Here is a 21,496-nt window from a genome sequence, read left to right as displayed (position 1 = left end):
AAAAGGAAGATAGTGCAGGACTTGTCCCAAGGAGAGGGAGTGAAAAGGAAAAATAGCACTTATATGCTGGGACCCCTTTCTCCAATGGAGAGGTCAGAAAGGCTGGAGGGGGAACCTTTGAGGCTCAGATCTATGCTGAGCAGCCCTTGACCAACAGAACTAAGTGAAATGGGCATAAAGTGTCCCTCTGACCCCCAGCCCTGGATGCCAGCCAGAGGGGGTGGGCTGGGACAGGCTTCCTGAGCTGGGCAGAGTCCTGGGGCTGACTGAACAGAGGCAACCTTAGGGACTGGGGTGTGCTGTATACCATGGATGGGAGTGTGTAAAGAACAAAACAGCCTGGGTCCTCCCATAAAAAAAGAAAGAAAGAAACACTACTGGTGTGCACTGGGGGAGGGACACTGAAGCATTATTCTCCACAGACCCACGGCACCAATGCTGGTGCATTATGGGGAGAAGAGAGGTAGGGCTGGACCACAGCCACCATATTCACTAGTGCATGGCTTCCAGGTGGAGTTGGGGTTGAAAACTGAATCTGTAGCCAGGGGCTCTGCAACTTCATAGGCAGGACTGAGATTTGTTTACAGCCCCAGGCAAAGGGGACCATTCTGCTTCAAGGGTGTCTTTGTGGACCCAAGCTTCTAAGACAAACAAGCAAGGAGTGGAGTTCTGGCACACAGTTGGGGCGAGGACTGGGGTGGCCATTTTCTGTGAGCTGGCTTATCATGTGTGGACATGGTGCTGGAAATGATGCTGCCTTGGTGGTGCAAACTGCTGACCTCTGGGATGAGCATGTAGAGTTCACCCAGCAGGATGAATGCAGGGGTGGCTTTTGGCTCTGGGAAAGGTGTTGACCCGATAGTGCACCATGATCCAAGTGCATGACCCAGAACTGCACGGGTGGCTCTGAGGGCAGAGAATGTTGGGGACACCAGAGAAGTGCACTGATATTCTTGCAGCTAAAGTGGGGACAAGGGCAGAGTCAACAAAGGGTATTTAAAATACTCCTACCCTGCCTACTACACACTGCAGCTCAGAAACAAGTCTGGAGGCCTCCATTCCAACAAAAGGGAAACACACCTGGCCCTGGCCCTGGCCCTGGCCCTGTCAGGACTGTGACAACCATAGAACAAAAATAAGGCCCCATTCAACAACCAGGGGAGGCTCTGATCAACACAACAATGGCCAAACCCCCAATTAAAGAGATAACAGCCAACACACATGGAAGAAAGACACAGCAACCATTCATACTAAAAACAGATCCCTCAACAAAATTATTAGGAGTGCACAGTCTACACAGGAATACATCCTCTTTTATAAATTTTTTAAACTAGAAAAAAAGTATATATATATATATATTAATTAAAAATAGGATTTTTTATTTAAAGAACTTTTAAATATTTTTTAATTTTTGTTTTTGTTTTTGTTTTGGGGGGTTATTTTTAGATTTATTTTTGCATTCTCTTTAAAAAATATATCTCTTCAGGTCCACAGTAGATAACTGATACTCCGTAATGCACAGCGCCAGAGAGATATAAGTATAATGAAGAAACAGAAGAACCACTTCCAATTAAAAGAATAAGGGAAATCCCCCAAAAGGACAATCAATGGAATAGACTTCAATAGTCTACTAGATCATGATTTCAAAAAGGGAGTGGTCAAAGCACTTAAGGAACTAAAAGAGATTGTGACTAGAGACAGAGAATACTTCAAAAAGGAAATTGAAACTACACAGTGGAGCCAATTAAAAACAGAAAATCCAATAGCTGAGATAAGAGCTGAGCTGAAGGTTGGCAAAAGCAGACTAGACAATGCAGAGGAACAAATAAGTGACTTAGAAGACAGGAGAACAGAAGTCACTCATTCAGAACAACTGACAGAAAAGAAGATAAAACCAAATGAAAGCAATATAAGAAACCTATGGGATAATATAAAGCATGCCAATCTATGGATAATAGGGGATCCACAAGGAAAAGAAAGAGCAAAGGGGGTTGAACAGGTATTTGAAGAAATCATGACTGAAAACTTTCCAAACCTAAAGAAGGAATCAGATATCCAAGTATAGGAAGCACAGAGATTCCCTAACAAGAAGAACCCAAACAGACCTATACCGAACCATACTATAATCAAGGTTAAAGATAAAGAAATGATTCTAAAGGCAGCAAGAGAAAAACAAAGGAACCCCCATAAGACTTTCAGCTGATTTCTCTACACACTGCAGGCCAGAAGGGAGTGGAAAGATATATTCAAAGTTCTAAATGAGAAAAAGCTGCACCATAGGCTACATTATCCAGCAAGGCTACCACTTAGAATAGAAGAGATAAAGAATTTCACAGACAAGCAAAAACTAAGAGTTTGGCAATACTAAATCCATGCTAAAAGAAATATTGGAAGACCTACTCTAAATAGAAAAGAAGCAGGATGCTACAGAAAGGAGAAAACCGTAATTGGAAAAGAGGTAACTACAATATGTGGCAACACAATAAACATGAAGATATAAAAGAGGACATCAAAATATGGGAAAGGGGAGCAAGAAAATATAAACTTTATTCATTCTTTTTGAATAAACTTTATTCATTCTTTTTGAATAAACTTTATTCATTCTTTCAGCTTATATGACTATCAGTTTAAAACAAACAGATATACTAATGGGTTAATATACATGCAAAACAAGGTACTCACAAGTGAAAAACTTACAATAGAGTCCAAAAAAAAAAAAAAAAACCAAAGATAATACAAAGGAAAATTAACAAAACACAAAAAGAAAAAGAAAGGAACAAAGAGGAAATACCAAATCAACTGCAAAACTAAGTTCAAAATGGCAATAAACACACATCTATCAATAATTACTGTAAATGTGAATGGACTAAATGCTCCAATCAAAAGACAAAGAGTGGCAGATTGTATAATAAAACAAGAACTTACAATATGCTGCATACAAGGACACAAATAGATTGAGAGTGAGAGGATAGAAAAAATACTCCATGCAAATGGAAATGAAAAGAAAACAGGAGTAGCAATACTGATTTCAGACAAAATACAGTTTAAAACAAAAGCCATAAAGAAAGATAAAGGAAGACCTTTATAATGATTAAAGGAATAATACAAGAGGAGGATATTACATTCATTAATATATGTGCGCCCAATATAAGAGCACCTAAATACATAAAGCAAATACTAACAGATGTAACAGGAGAAATTGATGGGAACACAATCAGAGTTGGAGACTTTAACAACCCATTAACATCACTGGACAGATCTTCCAGACAGAATATCAGTGAGGCAACAGAGAAACAAAATGACACTATAGAACAATTGGAATTGGCTGATATTTTTAGGACATTACATCCCTCCGAAATGGAATATACATTCTTCTCAAGTGTGCATGAAACATTCTCTAGGCTAGATCATGTACTCAGGCTCAAAAGAAGTCTCAACAACTTTAAGAGGATAGAAATTATCTCAAGCATCTTTTCTGACCACAAAGACATGAAACTAGAAATCAACCACAGAAAAACAAAGGAGAAAAAAATGGCAGCATGGAGATTAAACAACATGTTACCAAAAAAACAACGGGTCAATGATGAAACAAAAAAGATATTAAAAAATACTTCGAGACAACTGATAATGAGAAGACACCACACAAAATCAATGGGATACAGCAAAAGTAGTCCTAAGAGGGAAGTTTATAGTGATGTAGACATTTTTCAAAAAAGAACAATCTCAAATAAACAATCTAACCTACCACAAAAAATAATTAGAAAAAGAAGAGCAAACAAAACCAAAAGTCAACAGAAGGAAGGAAATAATAAAGATCAGAAAGGAAATAAATAAAATAGAAATTTAAAAATACTTGAAAAAATCAGTCAATCCAAGAGCTGGTTTCTTGAAAAAGTTAACAAAATTGGCAAACCTCTGGCCAGGTTCACCAAGAAGAAAACAGAGAGAACACAAATAGATAAAACAAGAAAGGAAAATAGAGAAATTACAACCAATACCCCAGAAATATAAAATATCATAAGAGAATATTATGAAGAACTAAATGGACAACCTAGAAGAAATGAACAAGTTTCTGGAAACATACAGTACACCAAGACTAAATCAAGAAGAAATCGACCACTTGAACAGAACAATCACTAAAAATGAAATGGAATTAGGAAAAAAAAAACAAAAAAAACAAAAAAACCTCCCTACAAACAAAAGTCCAGCAGCAAATGGCTTCACTTGGAATTCTAGAATTCTACTAAACATACAAAGGAGAATTTGTACCAGTCTTCACCAAACTCTTCCAAAAGATTGAAAAAGTGGGAGCACTCCCAAACTCATTCTATAAAGCCACCATCATCCTGCTATTAAAACCAGACAAAGACACTACCAAAAAAGAAAATTATAGGACAATATCACTGATGGACATAGATGCAAAAATCCTCAACAAAATATTAACAAACAGAATCCAACAGCACATGAAAAAGATCATACACCTTGATTAAGTTGGATTCATACCAAGAACACAGGGATGGTTCAACATAAGCAAATCAATCAATATGATATACCACTTCCACAAAAGAAAGGACAAAACCCACAAGATCATCTCAATAGATTCAGAAAAAAACATTTGGTAAAATTCAACACCTATTTATGATAAAAGCTCTTACCAAAGTGGATATAGAGGGAACACATCTCAACATAATAAAAGCTATTTATGACAAACCTACAGCCAGCATAGTACCCAATGGTGAAAAACTGAAAGCCTTACCACTAAAATCTAGAACAAGACAAGGTCGCTCACTCTCATCACTTTTATTCAATATTGTCTCGGAGGTCCTAGCTACAGCAATTTGAAAAGAAAAAGAAATAAAAGGGAATCAAATCAGAAAAGAAGATTTAAACTTGTCACTATATGCAGATGACATGATACTATATATATAGAAAACCCTAAAAGCTCCACACAAAAACTACTAGAGCTGTTAAAAGAACTTGGCAAGGTAGCAGGATAAAAGATTAACATACAAAAATAAGTTGCATTTCTTTACATTAACCATGAAATATCAGAAAAGCAAAGTAAGGAAACAATCCTTTTTAAAATTGCATTCAAAACTATAAAATATTTAGGAATAAATCTGACCAGGGAGGTGAAGACTGATACATGGAAAACCACAAACCATTCATTAAGAAAACTAATGATAATTTAAAGAAATGGAAAGATATCCCATATTCTTGGATTAGAAGAATGAATATCATTAAAATGGCCATACTACCCAAGGCAACCTACAAATTTAATGCAATCTCTATCAAATTACCCAGGACACTTTTCACAGAACTAGAACAAATGATCCTAAAATTTATGTGGAATCACCAAAGACCTAGAATTGCTGAAGTAGTATTGAAGAAAAAGAACAAAGCTGGAGAAATAACTCTCCCAGTCTTCAGACAATACTACAGAGCTACAGTGATCAACACAACATGGTACTGGCATAAAAACAGACATATGGATCAACAGAACAGAGTCCATAGGCTTATGGTCAATTAATCTTTGACAAAGGAGGCAAGAATGTATAATGGAGAAAAGAGAGTCTCTTCAGCAAGTGGTGGTGGGGAAACTGGATAGCAGCATGTAAATCAATGAAATTAGAACACTCTCTCACTCTCTCACTCCATACACATAAAATAACCTTAAAATGGCTTAAAGACTTAAATATAAGACAAGACACAATAAATCTCCTAGAAGAAAACATAGGCAAAACATTCTCTGTCATAAATCTTAGCAATGTTCTTCTAGGGTAGTCTATCCAGGCAATAGAAATAAGAGTAAAATAAACAAATTGGACCTAATTAAACTCATAAGGTTTTGCACAGCAAAGGAAACCATAAGCAAAACAAAATGACAACATAAGGAACTGGAGAAAATATTTGTAAATTATGAAACTGACAAAGGCTTAATTTCCAGAATATATAAACAGGTCATACAACTTAATGACAAAACAAAACAAAACAACCCAATCCAAAAATAGGCAGAACACCTAAACAAGCAATTCTTCAATGAATACATACAAATGGCCAACAGGCACATGAAAAAATGCTCAACATTACTAATTATCAGAGAAATTCAAGTCAAAATATAATTATCACTCACACCAGTCAGAATGGCAATCATTCAAAAGTCCATGAAAAATAAATGCTGGAGAGGGTGTGGAGAAAAGTGAGCCCTCCTACATTGCTGGTTGGAATGTAGTTTGGTGCAGCCATTACGGAAAACAGTATGGAGACTCCTCAAAAACTAAAATTGCACTTACCATATGATCCAGCAATCCCACTTCTGGGTATATATCCAGAGTGAATTCTAATTCAAAAAGATACATGCACCCCAGTGTTCATAGCAGCACAAAAACAATAGCCAAGACATAGAAACAACCTAAATGTCCATTAACAAATGACTGGATAAATAAATTGTGGTGTATTTATACAATGGAATACTACTCTGTCATAAAAAAAGAATAAAATAATGCCATTTACAGCAACATGGATGGACCTGGAGATGATCATTCTAAGTGAAGTAAACCAGAAAGAGAGAGAAAAATACCATATGATATCACCCATATGTGGATTATTAAAAAAAAAAAAAAAGGACACTATGAACTCATCTACAAAACAGAAACAGACTCACAGACATACTAAACAATCTTATGCTTACTGGAGAAAGAGGGTGGAAAGGGATAAATTTGGGAGTTTGCAAATGTTAGCCACTATATATAAAAATAGATTTTAAAACTTCTGTATAAGACAGGGAACTATATTCAATAACTTGTAATAGCCTTTAATGAAAAAATATGAAAATGAACATATGTACATATATGCATGACTGGGACATTGTGTTGTACACCAGAAATTGACACATTGTAATTGACTGTACTTCAATTAAATACATACATACATACATACATACAAAAGCAATGAAGACAAAAGGGGAAAAGGAGAGAAAATGAGACATGTTGAAAAAATGTAATCCAGGAGGAGTGTATAGCTCAAGTGGTAGAACACAGGCTTAGTATGCACAAGGTCCTGGGTTCAATCCTAGTACTTCCTCTAAAAATATATATAAATAAAACTAATTACTACCCCTTCCCAAAATTAATCCAAAAGGCTCAGTATCCAAATAATGAGTTCCAGAGAGAAGACAGAAAAACTGGAGGAAAGTTATAAGAGAAGGCAGTGAAAACCTGGCATTTAATGGGCCAGTTTTTAAGGCCCATCAAATGCCCAGCAAAATGGATGAACTAGTTCAGTGACAAGCAAACCAGTGCCAAATCTGGCCGCCATGTATTTTTTATGCCTCAGAACTAACAAGGATATTTACATTTCTAAATGTTACATTTTATTTTTTTATTGAGTTATAGTCAGTTTACAATGTTATGTCAATTTCCAGTGTAGCACAATTTTTCAGTTATACATGAACATACATATTTATTCTCACATTCTTTTTCACTGTGAGCTACCACAAGATCTTGTATCTATTTCCCTGTGCTATATAGTATAATCTTGTTTATTTATTCTACATATGCCTGTCAGTATCTACAAATTTCAGACTCCCAGTCTGCCCCTTCCCACACCCATCTGCCCTGACAACCACAATTTTGTATTCTATGTCTATGAGTCTGTTTCTGTTTTGTATTTATGTCCATTTGTCTTTTTCTTTATTTCTTTCTTCTTCTTTTTTTTTCCCCACATATGAACAATATCATATGGTATTTTTCTTTCTTTTTCTGACTTACTTCACTTAGAATGACATTCTCCAGGGACATCCATGTTGCTGCAAATGGTGTTATGTTGTCATTTTTTATGGATGCATAGTATTCTAAATGGTTACACGCTAAATGGCTATATAAGTACCAACATGAAATCCTTGATTTTGCCTCTTTGCCTGTGAAGTTTAACATATTTACTATGGACATTGTTACAGAAAAAGTCTGCCAGCCTCCTGATTAATAAAACCACACAAAGACTATACAATTTTGTAACAATGGGGACAGAGAGAAGATTCTGGAAGATTCTAGATAGGACTAAACTAGATTACATACAAAAGGTTATTGCTTAGAATGCCTTTGGACTTGTCAAGTGCAAACCTGGAAGCTAAAAGACAATGGAAAATACCTTTACAATTATGAAGGAAATGATCAAATCTAGGATTCTATATGTTGTTAAACTCCATAAGTGCAAAGATAGAATTAAATCACATTCAGATGTATAAAATCTCAAAAAAAAAAAAACAAAACCAGTTTTGCACCATTTCTCTGGAAGCTAATAAAAATGTTCTCTATAAAATAGATAAACAACAAGTTTATACTGTATAGTACAGGGAACATACTGTATTCAATATCGTGTAGTAACCTATGGTGGAAAAGAATTTGAAAACGGATATATGTATGTTTATCTATGCCTGAAGCATTATGCTGTACATGAAAAATTGACACATTGTGAACTGCTACACCTCAATAAATATATATATAAAGAAATTAAAATTTAAGCCAATGTAAAAAAAAAAAAAAAAAAGTACTCTTAACAAAAGCCAAAATTAAAGAGTAATCAAGAAGTAGTAAGATGTAGACCACCCAAAATCAACTCAAGAATGAGGTGAAAGGAAGCCCAGGATAATGGTGAAGGGAGACCCTAGGATGACAAATGTGCATTCAGGCCTAGAGGACAAGCAGACCAGCTTAGATCTGTTTTTGCCCTGAGACAACTAGCTCCAAGCAAATGAAACTGATAAAATATCTGATGCTTTTTACTGTACTGAGGGGAGATGCACACAGTTGTCTGAGATTTGGGGAGACATATTAGTGGTAAATACATAAAAATCTAGGAAAAGGAACATACAATATAAATTCCAAAAGCTGATGGAGACAGCTTGTATGAGAATGTAGTCACAAAATGGCCCATTTGTTAATGGGCTTTACATAATCACTCAAGAGTTGACCAACCAGAGTTATACATATCTGTGTTTGGAGATGAGGAATAGGAAGTTTGTAAGCATACAAGCTGGGGGATAGAGAGGGTGACGAATAAGAGCTAATGTTGACCTTTCAAAGTAGAAAGTCAGAGGATGATGGTGAAAATAGAAACATGTTATTTAAAAGTGTGGGTGTAAATACCAAAATAAGAGGTTAAATATTAAAATAAGTATTTCTGCAGAGTGAGAAATTGTGACAAAAGGGTAGGGTGAATTTCTTTTCTTATGATTAGCCTGAGGACAATTTAACTTTTTACCAAGCATCAGTATAACTTTGATATAAACACAACAAGAACAACCCAATTGCTGCACAAGCACTGTATATGAGCTTTTAACAATGTGCTTAGGGCAAGCATTGTTATACATCATGAATAGCTATACTCTGTGACAACTCCCTTAGAGAATTATCTTTCTGTCCTAAACATTGGGGGCAAAAGCGTGATTGGAAGTAAAATAATATATTTTAGTATCAATAAGGAGATAAACCTCTGATAAATAATTCAATTTGAAAGTGAAAATTAAAAGCCAGTAATATTTCAGATGAAACCAAAAAGTTATTACCATGTCCACCAATTTACTTAATCCTGTGTAATTTATCCTTTTTACTAACAGTTTTAAGAAATCAGGGTTTTCATTAGACTTTTAAAATATCTTAGCCAGCTCAGCAGTACAATTTAAGAGAAACCTGCACTTGTCAAAAAGTTCTTTTTATGACTCTTACTGAAGATAAAGCAGTTTTGCAAAGCACCAGTTTAACTGCCTATGAATGACAAAAGACTTAAAAAGGCAAGGTTAAAGATCTGGTTACAATGTTTTTGGACAAAGAAGCTTAATCACGTTGCTGTAGCAGAAAACATTTTAAGATAACTAGACTAGAACTAGAATTATGACCAGAACAACTAGAATAATAACTGATGGCATTATACCAGTGAGACAGGATGGAAGGTGGCAGGGCACAGCCATTCAAGGAATGACACAGCAATTAACACCAAAATGGCAGAAGATTCAACTCCCAGTAGGCCTTAAGGCTCAAGATGGCAGGAGATTTGACTTCTAGTAGATTTTGAGCTTCATTATATGTTCATTATAACATATTAACATGCAAATGACACTCCCACAGGTAACATGACACCTCCAAGGATAACCATAAAAGGTCAAAGAGTGGGCCCAATTCCTGGGAATCCCAGCCCCTTCCCTGGGGTATTTGAAATGGTTATCCCACTTGTTAGCATACGAAGCTACCAAGCCCATAAAAACTGGCAACAACCACCTTGTGGCCACCTTTTTTTTCTCCCTCATCTTCGGAGATAAACCACACTCTATGTATGGAGTGTGTGTCTATTTTTACTTTAACCTGAGCACCCAACCCCCACACCTGTGGCCTTTCTCTTGCCTTCTGAAACAGCATGCACTCTATGCAGTATGCATCTCTCTAAATAAATCTACCTTTACTCAACTGTGGCTTGCTCTGCTCTTGAATTTTTTCTGCATGAAGCCAAGGACCCACACTTTGTGGATCATGTCCCAGGGACTCAACTGAGGCATGGGACACATCCCTCCTCACACCCCAGATCCATTTTTTTCTGCATCACCAGGACAAATCTAGATTTCAGGAACCTTATATAATGTCCATAGTGTTGACATTAATAACATTTATCCATATTTATAGTCTGAGGAGGTTTATCACTCATTTGACAATGCCATGTAATTTAACATACCAGTCAATCCTAGTTAGTTTAATATTTTTCTCTGAGATGTCTTGGGGGTCCTCTGAAGCCTCTCAAAGTTAGCTGAAGTCAAAAGAATTTTGATTAGGATTTGATAGCTTTGTCAACAACATTCAAAAAGTTTCACATACTCTGTTATCAGAAGCACCTGTTATCACAAGCAAGTAAACTTGTTCTCTTAACAGAGAGGGCCCCAATCTAGTCCCGCACCAACCTTCTTTTAATAACAAGATCCACTTACCTACTTAAGCTTAATCCAATTTCAGATGGATCATGAACAAAACTCCTTTTTTAGGACCCCCTTTCTATAAACTTTTCTTTTGATAAAATGCAATTCCATTCCTCACGCTTTTTCCTCAAAGCATATATTCTACTTTCCTATTGTAAACTGCAATGTTTCCTTTATTATTTTTAGTAGCTTTAATGACATATATAAATTAGAAACTTCAACTCTTAAAAACCTTGGTTTCTAGTGAAAACCAAGAAGTAAGCAATTATGAGCTGTCTTTTATGTTAGCATTTTGTAGGCTGCCAAACATAAATACAAATAATGATTTTTAAAAATGTGTGCTTTTTTTATAGAAAATATCTCAGTGTGGCACCAAACATATTTAATAATAGTCCCAAACACCTTTAGTTTCTCTATAAAGAGAAGCCAGTGACCAGTAAATAATGTTCCAGTGTCTTATTTTGTTTGGGAATGACCTAGGTATTCAGCTAACTTCTATCATTTAACATAAGTTAGCATGACTCTAAAACTTCAAGCTCAATCTGGAGAGACCATTTTTAAGTAGACATTCCTGAAACAGATTATTTCCAAAGAGTTCACCCAAAAGCTGTTATGTTATTTGCATTTAATTTACTTATGAGAATTTTGGCATACCAAGTTAATTGAATTTTTTTTTCTTTCTGACAAGTTCTGCAACAGAAACAACATGAACATATTGACCTTTAGTAAACCTAGGTACAATAAAAGACATGTCTGTGTTGATTATGCCAACAAGCTTAAGCTAGCTTTACTATCAGGTATTAATTTAATATTGAATTTTCCTAGATCTCATGATCCTGAAATTTGTTGACTAAATTATTTTATACTTAGAAGTATTTAATTTGTAAGTGATTACTTTTAAGTTAAATAGAGCTCTTTTACATGTTAATTTTTACAGTAAGACAGAACCAGAGATCTCAGTTTCTCTGCCTGGGCTTAAAAAATTTATTTCCTGAAGACCCCAAGTAGATCATTTACATCTCAAAGTCACAAAAAGAGAAAAGCAAATTTCTCCTCTAATAGTTTATACAAAGCCCAATCATCTTGGCTATTTTCAGGGATTATTTTTTCCAGTTCCCAAATATCCACTTCAGTTTAAAGAAATAATAGTAATAGACATATATATATATATATATATATCCTCATTCACTCACATTCACATGTCTTTCAGCAAAACTAGGAAGAGTGAACAGGATTTGGACTCAGGTACCAAGACTTTCACACACATACACACATTTACACACCCAAGATAAAAGCCAACAAAAGGCCCACTTTGATATAATAGCAGTCATTAGGACCATTGTTCTCCAGCTTTCAGGGAGTGCTGAGATCACACAGTGTTACAGTAAAAATATCATTTTCTTTCATTTATGGAAAATCTCCCAGTTTTGCAAAACACATTCTAGGAGGGCTGTATATAAATGGTACAGAGCTCTGATCATCCACACATAATTATGCACAGCCAATGTTACCAAGTATCAAACAAACAACAATTCAAAACAGTCTCTTAGGGTCACAGTTCCCTAGCCCCAAAAGGGAGATTCCGAACCAATGCCCCATCAATCCAAAAGGGGAGAATCCCAACCAGGGCCCCAACAGAGGTGAAGCTGAATGTAAGACCAAGGATGGAAATGAAAAATCCTGACCAACGGTCCACTACAGGCAAGGGCAATGCAATAGGGAAGGGTACCCTGGTGAGCCCCATTTCTCAAAGAGGTCTCAACCAACCAATGCAAGATCTCTCAAACACACACACACCCCAAATATAGTCCCACAAACAAAAGATCAGAAAATGTGTAGCCCCAAAATTCCACTTCCACTCCTGGATGGAGGCCTTCAAACACACTGACCCAGTTCTCAAAAGAGAATGCACCCAGAGCAGCTTTCAGTGAGATCAGAATGACTTACTCCCTGCAACAAAAGTGAGCCCAGATGGAGTGAATAGAATTTTTCCATCCTGAGCAAGTTGGAGTGGCTCATCCCAAAACCACACAGAGAGTAACACAAAAAAACAAATAAGCTACGGTTGCACAGACAATCAGAGGAAATGTAGTCCAAGAATTCCACTTCCACTCATGAATGGAGGCTTTTAAAGCAGATAAGCTCAGCTCTTGAAAGAGAATGGACCCAGAGTGTCTCATTTACCAGTGGTAAAGAGCACAGATGGAATGAAGAGAATTTCCAGCTTGCATGAGCTGGAGAGACTCACCCACAGGTGACTCCAAATGTGGACCATAGCTCTGGATGTTTCTTGGCCCAAGCAGCCTCATGCTGTCACCAGGGAGAGTCCCTCCTCACTCCCTGGAGCAAAGTGAGCTCAGGCAGCTGCTGGGACCCAGGGAAGGGGCTGCTCTGGCTTGTGTCAGCCTGCCAAGGGCACAGACTTCTATGCTTGCTTCACCAAAATAGTTACCAAAGGCAAGTTTGTGTGCCTGCTGCACCATAAGGTCAAAGAAACTGAAGCATCAAAGTTTGGTGGAGAGAAAGTTTTATCGCAGGAACAAACAAAGAGAATGGGGTGTCTTGTGCCCAAGAAAATAATGAACTCCTCAAAGGGTGTCAGCAAAGCATATTTAAAGTCCAGGTGAGGGAGGGGGTTGCAGGGTATATGATCAGCTCATGCACAATTCTCTGATTTGTTGATGTTGAGGTAACAGGGTGGTCAACACTATCAACCTCTAGGCACCAGAAGGTCTGGGGACCACAGGCTCTTGGTCTCAAACAGTTCATTTCTTCCCTTTTGTGGTGATTTTAAGCATCTGAAAAACTCAGGAAATATACATGAGATACTATTATCTGAGTGCTTCAGAGAGGAGCTGCAGCAGAGGATATCTGACAGGAGGGATCTGACACTGGAAGGGACCTGCTTGGTTGCACATCTATATGACTAATCTGGAAATCTCTACTTTTTTTTTTCACACTGCTCCCTTCCCTTACCTAACTTGCCATCAGTCCCCCACTATTTTATCTTCTAAACATCTGTAATATGCACCCACACCATGATGACCATCCCACTAGTGACAGAGGGATCTTTAGACATACAAGTGGATCTTAAGAGAGGACTCACTTAAAGTGACCTTACCAGAACTTGCATGTTCTGGTCCTGATGATAGCTCCCCTGTGCTCTTTGAAACCCAGACACACTGCTCAGTTTCTCAAATAGGCCAGGATCAAACCTATCACAGGGTCTCTGTGCATGAGATCCCTTCCCTGGAATTGTCTCTTCACCCTGTCCCATCTTCACCTACTTTTACTCCAATTTACCATTCATATCTCAGCTTTAGGATCTTTTTCTTTTCTTTTTTTTTTTTTTTTTTCAGGGAGGCTTGCTTTCTGGACATACATTCTTTCTTAGTTTTCTATTGCTGTATAACAAGTAACCACAAACTTAAAGGATGTACCCATTTCTTAGCTTACTCATTTCTTAGGTCAGAAGTCTGGGCAGTGTGGCTGGGTTCTCTGCTGAGGGTCTCACAATGCTAAATCAAGGTATTGGCCTGGTGTTTGCTTCTGGCAGTTCTAATAAAGAATCTGCCTTCAAGGTTCTAGGACTAAGAACTCTATTTCCTTTCTAGCTGTCAGCCAGGGGATGCTCTCAGATCCTAGAGACTGTCCATATTCCTTGCTACCTGGGCTTCTCCATTTTCAAATCCAGCAACAAAGAATCTCCTTCACATTAAATTCTCCTCATTCTTCTCATCTCTGTCTTCAGGAAGAACCCATTTCCTTTTAAGGGTTCATCTGATTAGATTAAGTGCGCTCAAGGTAATCCCTGTGTCTTAAGATCAACTGATTTGAGATCTTAATTACATCTGCAAAATCCTTCACAACAGCACATAGATTCTTACTTAATTGAATAACCTGGAGAAGATATATACACCAGGGCTATGGGTCTCAATGGCCATCTGAGAATTCTGCTCACGATGCCATCCTTGGACACTCTGCTAGCTTTCTCACTTTATTTCACACTGAGCCATCCTTCACCCACACTGGGCCTGATCTTCATGTGTCTGTGACTTTGCCCACATGGTCACCTCTGTCTAGAATGCCCCTGCCAACTTTACATGACACAGTCCTGGTTCCCTCTGTTGGAGTCAATCCTTTCTCCTTTGTACCCTTAAAGCACTTTCCTCACCTTGGACAGCACATGAACCCTGTTCAGTTGGAGTCATTGTTGCTAAGCTCGTCAGCCCTGGTTGGCCTGGGAGAGGTGGTGTGGAGGGAGCACATCTCATTTCCTGCTGCCTGAGCCTGTGGCACCCAGGTCATGGTAAGTTAGGGGTTAGATTTTTAATAAGCTTGCAAAGTGATCTGAAGGCCATTGAACCCAAAGCATCCAGAATGACCACTGAGAGATGAGAGGCCAAGTGCAGTGAAAGGGAATGGAGGGCTGATTAAGAAAGAAAGCCCACCTGAGGCAGCCCAGGGCCTCCCATGCTTTTCTACACATGGCTTCTTTCCCACTCACAAAAGGCCCCTGAGGTTAGTGGTGCTCGAGGTTTTGTTTTATTTTTTTCCTCACCTTGGGCAACTGAAACCATTGACTTGGACGGAATACCTAGGGTGGGAGTGAAGAGGCCACTCTTAATGTGGAGACCAGCCCATTGTCTCCTGTGGCAGTCATTAATTATCCGAAAAGATCCAGGCAGTCAGCAGAAAAGACAGAGGTTTAGATTCTAAAATTTTTCATGCACAATAAAGTCCAAACCTTTTAAAGCTGGTATATGTGTTAGCTGAATTTCAAACTGTGAGGGCAGAGAGAAGAGAAGAAATGGCACATGACACAGAAATTACTCAAGAAAATTTGAGTGGCATTTTTACTTGTTATAATTCAGGGCAGTGGTGGTTCAGTTCAGGATGGCTAGGGCAAGGCCTCTCCCTGGGACGCTTTCTGGTGGGCCTGAGAACAAGACCAGTGAGAATGCTAGTAGGATCCCTCATCATGCTGGTAAGTATCTGTGTATCAAAGAGAGGCAGATGCTTGCACAGAGCAGAGGGACTAGGCGGGCAGAGGCAGGGCAAGCCCTCCAGCCAGCAACTTGTCCACTGCCCCCCTTTAGTATGTGTGTTGTCTCAAAGGAAAACATCCAATGCCCCAGTTAAATTGTCCTCAGACATCCATCCTTCTTCCTTTTGGTTACTGTATGGTAGCAAGAGAAATGCAGGCTGTACCGTCAGACAGAAAGTTGGGGTGTGTGGAGAAGGCAGCCCCACATAAAAAGAGCACTGGATAGGGAGTGGGGACAAGCTGAGGTCCATTCCTGGCTGAGAAACTCCAGGGAACTAAATTAGTAGTTACTGGGGCAAATCAAAAACAAACTAGGCATTTTATTGTTCCGGCACACATTTTGTAGCTAATAGGTAAAATCTATGTACTTAAAAAATTTTAATTGCAAAAAATAAAACATTGTAGAAAAAGTACAGAATTACTAAAATGTCTACATTTGACTGTCATTATACCAGTTCAGTGTGGCTTAAGTCACTCTGCAGCTTCTCTATAGACAAAGAGGGAAGAGTCACCCTGGGCATTCCTGGCTTTGCTGATGCCCTGCAGGAGCTTTCCTGGCGTGTCTGCTGCACTCCTGGTGCACCATGCAGCCACAGCAGAACTCATTACTCTGGGAAAATTGCTTCTCATACGCTAATGTGCTCTGTTGGCATCCTTGGAGACCTGGACCCCAAACACTGCTTAAAACTGACCATAAAATATTTAGAGCTGAAGATATTACTTTGAAAATGCTTTGGAATATAGAACTTTATCCAGAAAAGGGCTCTGCCCCTACTCATTAGGGCAGTGATTTAATAGTGTTTCCATTATAGAGTATTTACTCTCCAAAGATCATTTACCATTAGTAAATTAAAGGATAAATTAGGCTTTTGTGGGAGAAGGAGGAAGGGAAAGTTGAAATCAATTGGTTCAGGACACATATAAATGTGTATTTTAAAGTGGTAGCTCCAGGCTGTCAAAGCCAGCCCTGGTAACACGACCTGCCAAGTAGCACTGACTGTTCTGTGAGGATCAGTGATAGGATTCGTGTCATAGTTTTTGTTTGTTTTTACAAAACTAATGTAATAATTACAGTAATAGCTAGAATTTCTGAGTGATCTGTGCACCAAGAACTATACTCGATTATTTGTGGTGATTAACTTGTTCAACTATCAAAATAAACCTTAAAGGTAGGTCTTATTACCAAACTGGGGAACTGAGATAAAAAGCCAAAAGGCTTTTCTGTAGCTCAGGTCTCACAAACTAGCTGCCCAGAGGCAATTTGAAATCACAGACTTTTTTTAAAACTTTTGGCCAAAATAACAATGTTTTATTGTTGTGTGTGTGTTTCTATTTCAACACCTTTGTGTAGGGCATGCAAGATCCAGTTTGTCACAGGCTCCACCTCTTCCTAATATTTTTGCCCACTGCATGTATATATTCTACCTGCTCGACACCTGAGGACACGTGAATTGTTAAACTAGCTTGACCCACTCTGTAGCTTAGTCAGCTAGGGAGGGTCTCAAGAAAACAAAGGTGCTCTGGGAGTCAGCTTTGTCACAGCAGGGGGCCAACCTATTTCCTCAGTCTTCCTGAACAGTTCCTTCAGTCCTGTCACTGAAGCTGCCTTAGACCCTGCAGAGATTGGCCCTTGGGAGAAGCCTGGCGAAGGTGGGGGTTTTCCAGAGCACATGCCGAGATAGAGGCCTTAGGGGTACAAGAATCCTATTGGGGATGACTCCTGAAGGCAAGAGGAGAAAGCAGGATTGGGCAGAGGACATTCAGCTGCAGCCTGCCAGGAATCTCAGGCAGCTCAGCGGGGAGTGCAGGAGCCCTCAGAGCTGTCATGCCTCAGGCTGAAGTGGCCAGATTTTTATACCCTAACTCTGCTAAGTCACAGGAGGTGGGCAGCTCCAGGAAAGGCATGGCTTGAATGAGCCAGTAGCTGGAGACCATCTACTAACCACGTGTCTGGTATCTGGGAAGTAAGCCCTCCTTAAAGGCATATCTAGGCTGTGCATGTGCATGCAAAAGGGTATTTCTAATTGCAATTTTAGTTGGTGTTAATTCCAACTGCAAGACCAGCCTGACTCCTCTTGGCCTGAGTGTCTTGGGCAGAGCTGTCTGAATCAGCGAGCACACCTAGGGAGGCTGGAAGGTGGAAGTAAACTGGCCCCACATTTGCATGACAACCCGAAGCTCCCGGGATGAACTCCCTCCCCTCTCCGGATGAATGCTCTGTGTGTCAAAGAATGCCACACGTACATCCATTTTCTATTTCAGAGCCCTGACATTGACACAGGGTCCTGGCAGCTTTCTACAGTATTGAAATGAGGAGGATAGAGGCTTTACTGAGGGTGTGTTAGGACAAAGCAGATCACAGCCCTGGTCCTAGGCCTGGGCCAGCACACAAAAGGTGGTGGAGACTCACCAACAGAATGGAGCATGTTACAATGAGCTGCTCATTCTCAGCATTTCCACTAACACATCTATCCCCCCCTTTTTTTTTAAAGATTTTTTTTTAGAACAGTTTCAGGTTTACAGCAGAATTGAGCAGAAAAGAGTTCCCACATAGCCCGTCTACTCTTGAGTGTCTTTTTTTTTTTTTTTTTTTGTAACAATGATGAGAATTTTTAATGGTACAAACATGTCGGAAAAATTTATTTAACCCTACAAATTCTGCACCAACAAGATATGCTGCGCTCAGGATTTTACTGAAGGGGAAAGAAGAAAAGGCCCCCCAAAATGTGTCCATACATACATAGAGCACCTTTTACAGTCCATTTTTATAGCTGATTTACAATAGTTACCAATACAGTTTTGAGAATTGAGGCCTAATAAAGAGTCAATGAAGTAAGAGATTCCCCTCCCTTACCGTATTCCTTTGACCACGAAGAAGACATAATCCAAGCATTTGCTGAATACAGGGAAAGGTCATCATTTCGTGGTGTGAGCTAAGTATTCCAGTATACTTTAGACGAGAGAAGTTGACCATGGTGGAGTCCACTCTTGTGCACAGAATGTGAAGTTGAAGGAACTCTGATTAAAGGAGGGGCTTGCCCTGCTTCTGCCAGCTTCACTGCAGCTCAGGTGTTGATCCTTTGAAATGGATGCCTGAGTGGAGGGGAGGGAACGGCAAGTCCTTGATCCCTAGGCCCAACCCTGGGAGAAGGAGCAACAGGGCTTGGTGCTTGGTCCCCTGAATGGTTTGAAAAATGCCCCTTGGGACGTGTGGATTCTCATGACCTCTTCCAGGAACTTGAGCACTTTTAGCATCTCTGCCATCTCTTCTTCTTTAGACTGCAGGAATCTTGGACCTGTTCTTGGACCCGAGAATTGAGTTTCTTCCTCAAGTACTCGTTGATCCTCATCATTTTTCTGCCGGTATCAGTGAGGCTAAGTATATTTCATGAATCCCTGTCGAGCCTGGCCTACTCTACAGATGTCTCCGTGCCAGCATTCTCCTTTTTAGCAGCACAAATCTTGTCAATGAGTTGGCATTTCTCCTCAATCAGTATTTGGCCAACTTCTCTTCACGTCTCCCATAAAGTCGACTTCTACAAGATTGAGCAAGTCTGAAATTTCCAAAAACCCCACCAATAAGCTGATGACAGGCGGACAAGCCACTGCCTGCCCTTCTAGGTTCTGGAAAGTGAACCATGAACCCAGGCCATTGGGCAGCAGCAACACCACGACCTCACTCAGTTTCCCAAAGAAGAGCCCTAAGCCAAGCTGCACAGAGGACGGCAGGCCCTCCATGGCACTGATCCACCACAGGGCTCTGCCCAGTTACCATGGATCCACCAGCCACAACAAGCCCCGCAGAACACACCAGCATTCCACCCAGAACCCAGCCAGCAACTGACATCCTGGATTGGTCAGGGAGCTTGTCAGTGTTGGGGGAGGGGCTCAGAGGAGACGTTTGTAAGGAAAACGTAATTCTCTCCATTATGGTGTAATTGTCATTCTTTTCTTTCCTCTTCCCTTTTGTGTTGATCTCAATAAACAATACAAATGGAAGGAAGTGTGTCCATGATAAGTTTATGCTTTCACACATCTTTAAACTTTCTAACACTTGACAGTATCCAAAGACCCACTGAAGGGATCATATGTTAGAGTAATATCCATTAACCCAGAATATACACCTCTGTCACATTTCAGCTGAAACACACACTCTCCCAGCATGGATCCATCCGATTCACAGGGGCTGAATTTCAAAGAAATGAAATCAATCCCAGTGTACACTTTAATGTCTGTCTCATTTGCTCTCAGTACTGTTTATTAGAGCTATGTGTCTTTTTGAATATGAATATGCCATTCATTCTCTTCATAGGGTGAATATGCCATTCATTCATTCTTCGGAAGGCTTCTAAGTGTACATACTTAGAGAAGTGTACATACTCTCAACTGTCCTCATACCAACTGCTTTTAGTGAAATCCTTGGGACTCAACCAGCCTATAAAAGAGAAAAAATAAAAAATAAAAGTGAGTCATTATTTACTCAGAAATCACTCTGGATGCAATTATATTTGCAGTATAAGTCAAACAAATAGGGGAACAAAAAGAAGGCAGAGAAGCAGAAACATTTAAAACCTGCCCCTAAATTCTGGGGCATGGAGGAGCTGGAAGATATTTTGATCTGAAGCAGAAGTGAAAACACATAAGCCTAGAAGAGCCAAGGTCACACCATTCACCCTCTCCACCACCACAAGTGGGCAGGGGTCTCAAAGCCTCCTGAGAAATGCCCACACAGAAAAGCCTCCTTACTGTCTCTGTGGAACCTGTGATGCTCGGGGTCTATTTCTGCTCCTTTGTGATAAGACAACACTGAGTTTCTTTGGGAAACCCCCTTACCCCCACTCTTAGCATCATGGTTTGTAGGGTTTCTTCCTACCCCCAGTGACAGTGGAGGGTCATGATCACTTACACTAATTGGCTGCCTGCATGTGCCCAGCCACAGCCCAGTGGTGCAGAGGGGAAATCATGATCTAAGCTGGTCCAGTTAGAGGGACCTCACCATCGTTTCTGAGAACGTCAGGTCACACTGGCCTCTCCTCTGTTTCTAGACAGAAAGCTCCTGGGCTTTAAAGCACAGGACAATCTTACAATCACAAAGGAAGTTAGCTTTTGGATGAAGCTGGCAACATGGGAAGCAGAAGAGAAAAGGGAAACACTGAATCCTTCCCGGGTTTCTTATCTGAAGTCCGTTACCACCGTACTTTTCTATTATACAACTCAGTCAATGCCTTTATTGTTTATGTCAGTTTGAGTTGAGTGTTCTTTTTTTTTTTAAGCAGTCTAGTTTTATTTACTTTGGGGGAGGATGGGTAGGTAATTGGGTTTATTTATTTATTTAATGGAGGTACTGGGGATTGAACCCAGGACCTTATACATGCTAGGCATGCACTCTACCTCTCCTGTTGAGCTGAGTGTTCTGAAATCTCCTAATTTTAACAGCTGAAAGCCATCACAAGACCTCTACTATATGGCAGCAGCCAAAATGGATGTAT

This window comes from Camelus ferus, chromosome 9 (genome assembly GCF_009834535.1).
Source record: "Camelus ferus isolate YT-003-E chromosome 9, BCGSAC_Cfer_1.0, whole genome shotgun sequence".
Classification (NCBI taxonomy): domain Eukaryota; kingdom Metazoa; phylum Chordata; class Mammalia; order Artiodactyla; family Camelidae; genus Camelus; species Camelus ferus.
This window is presented reverse-complemented; position numbering follows the sequence as displayed.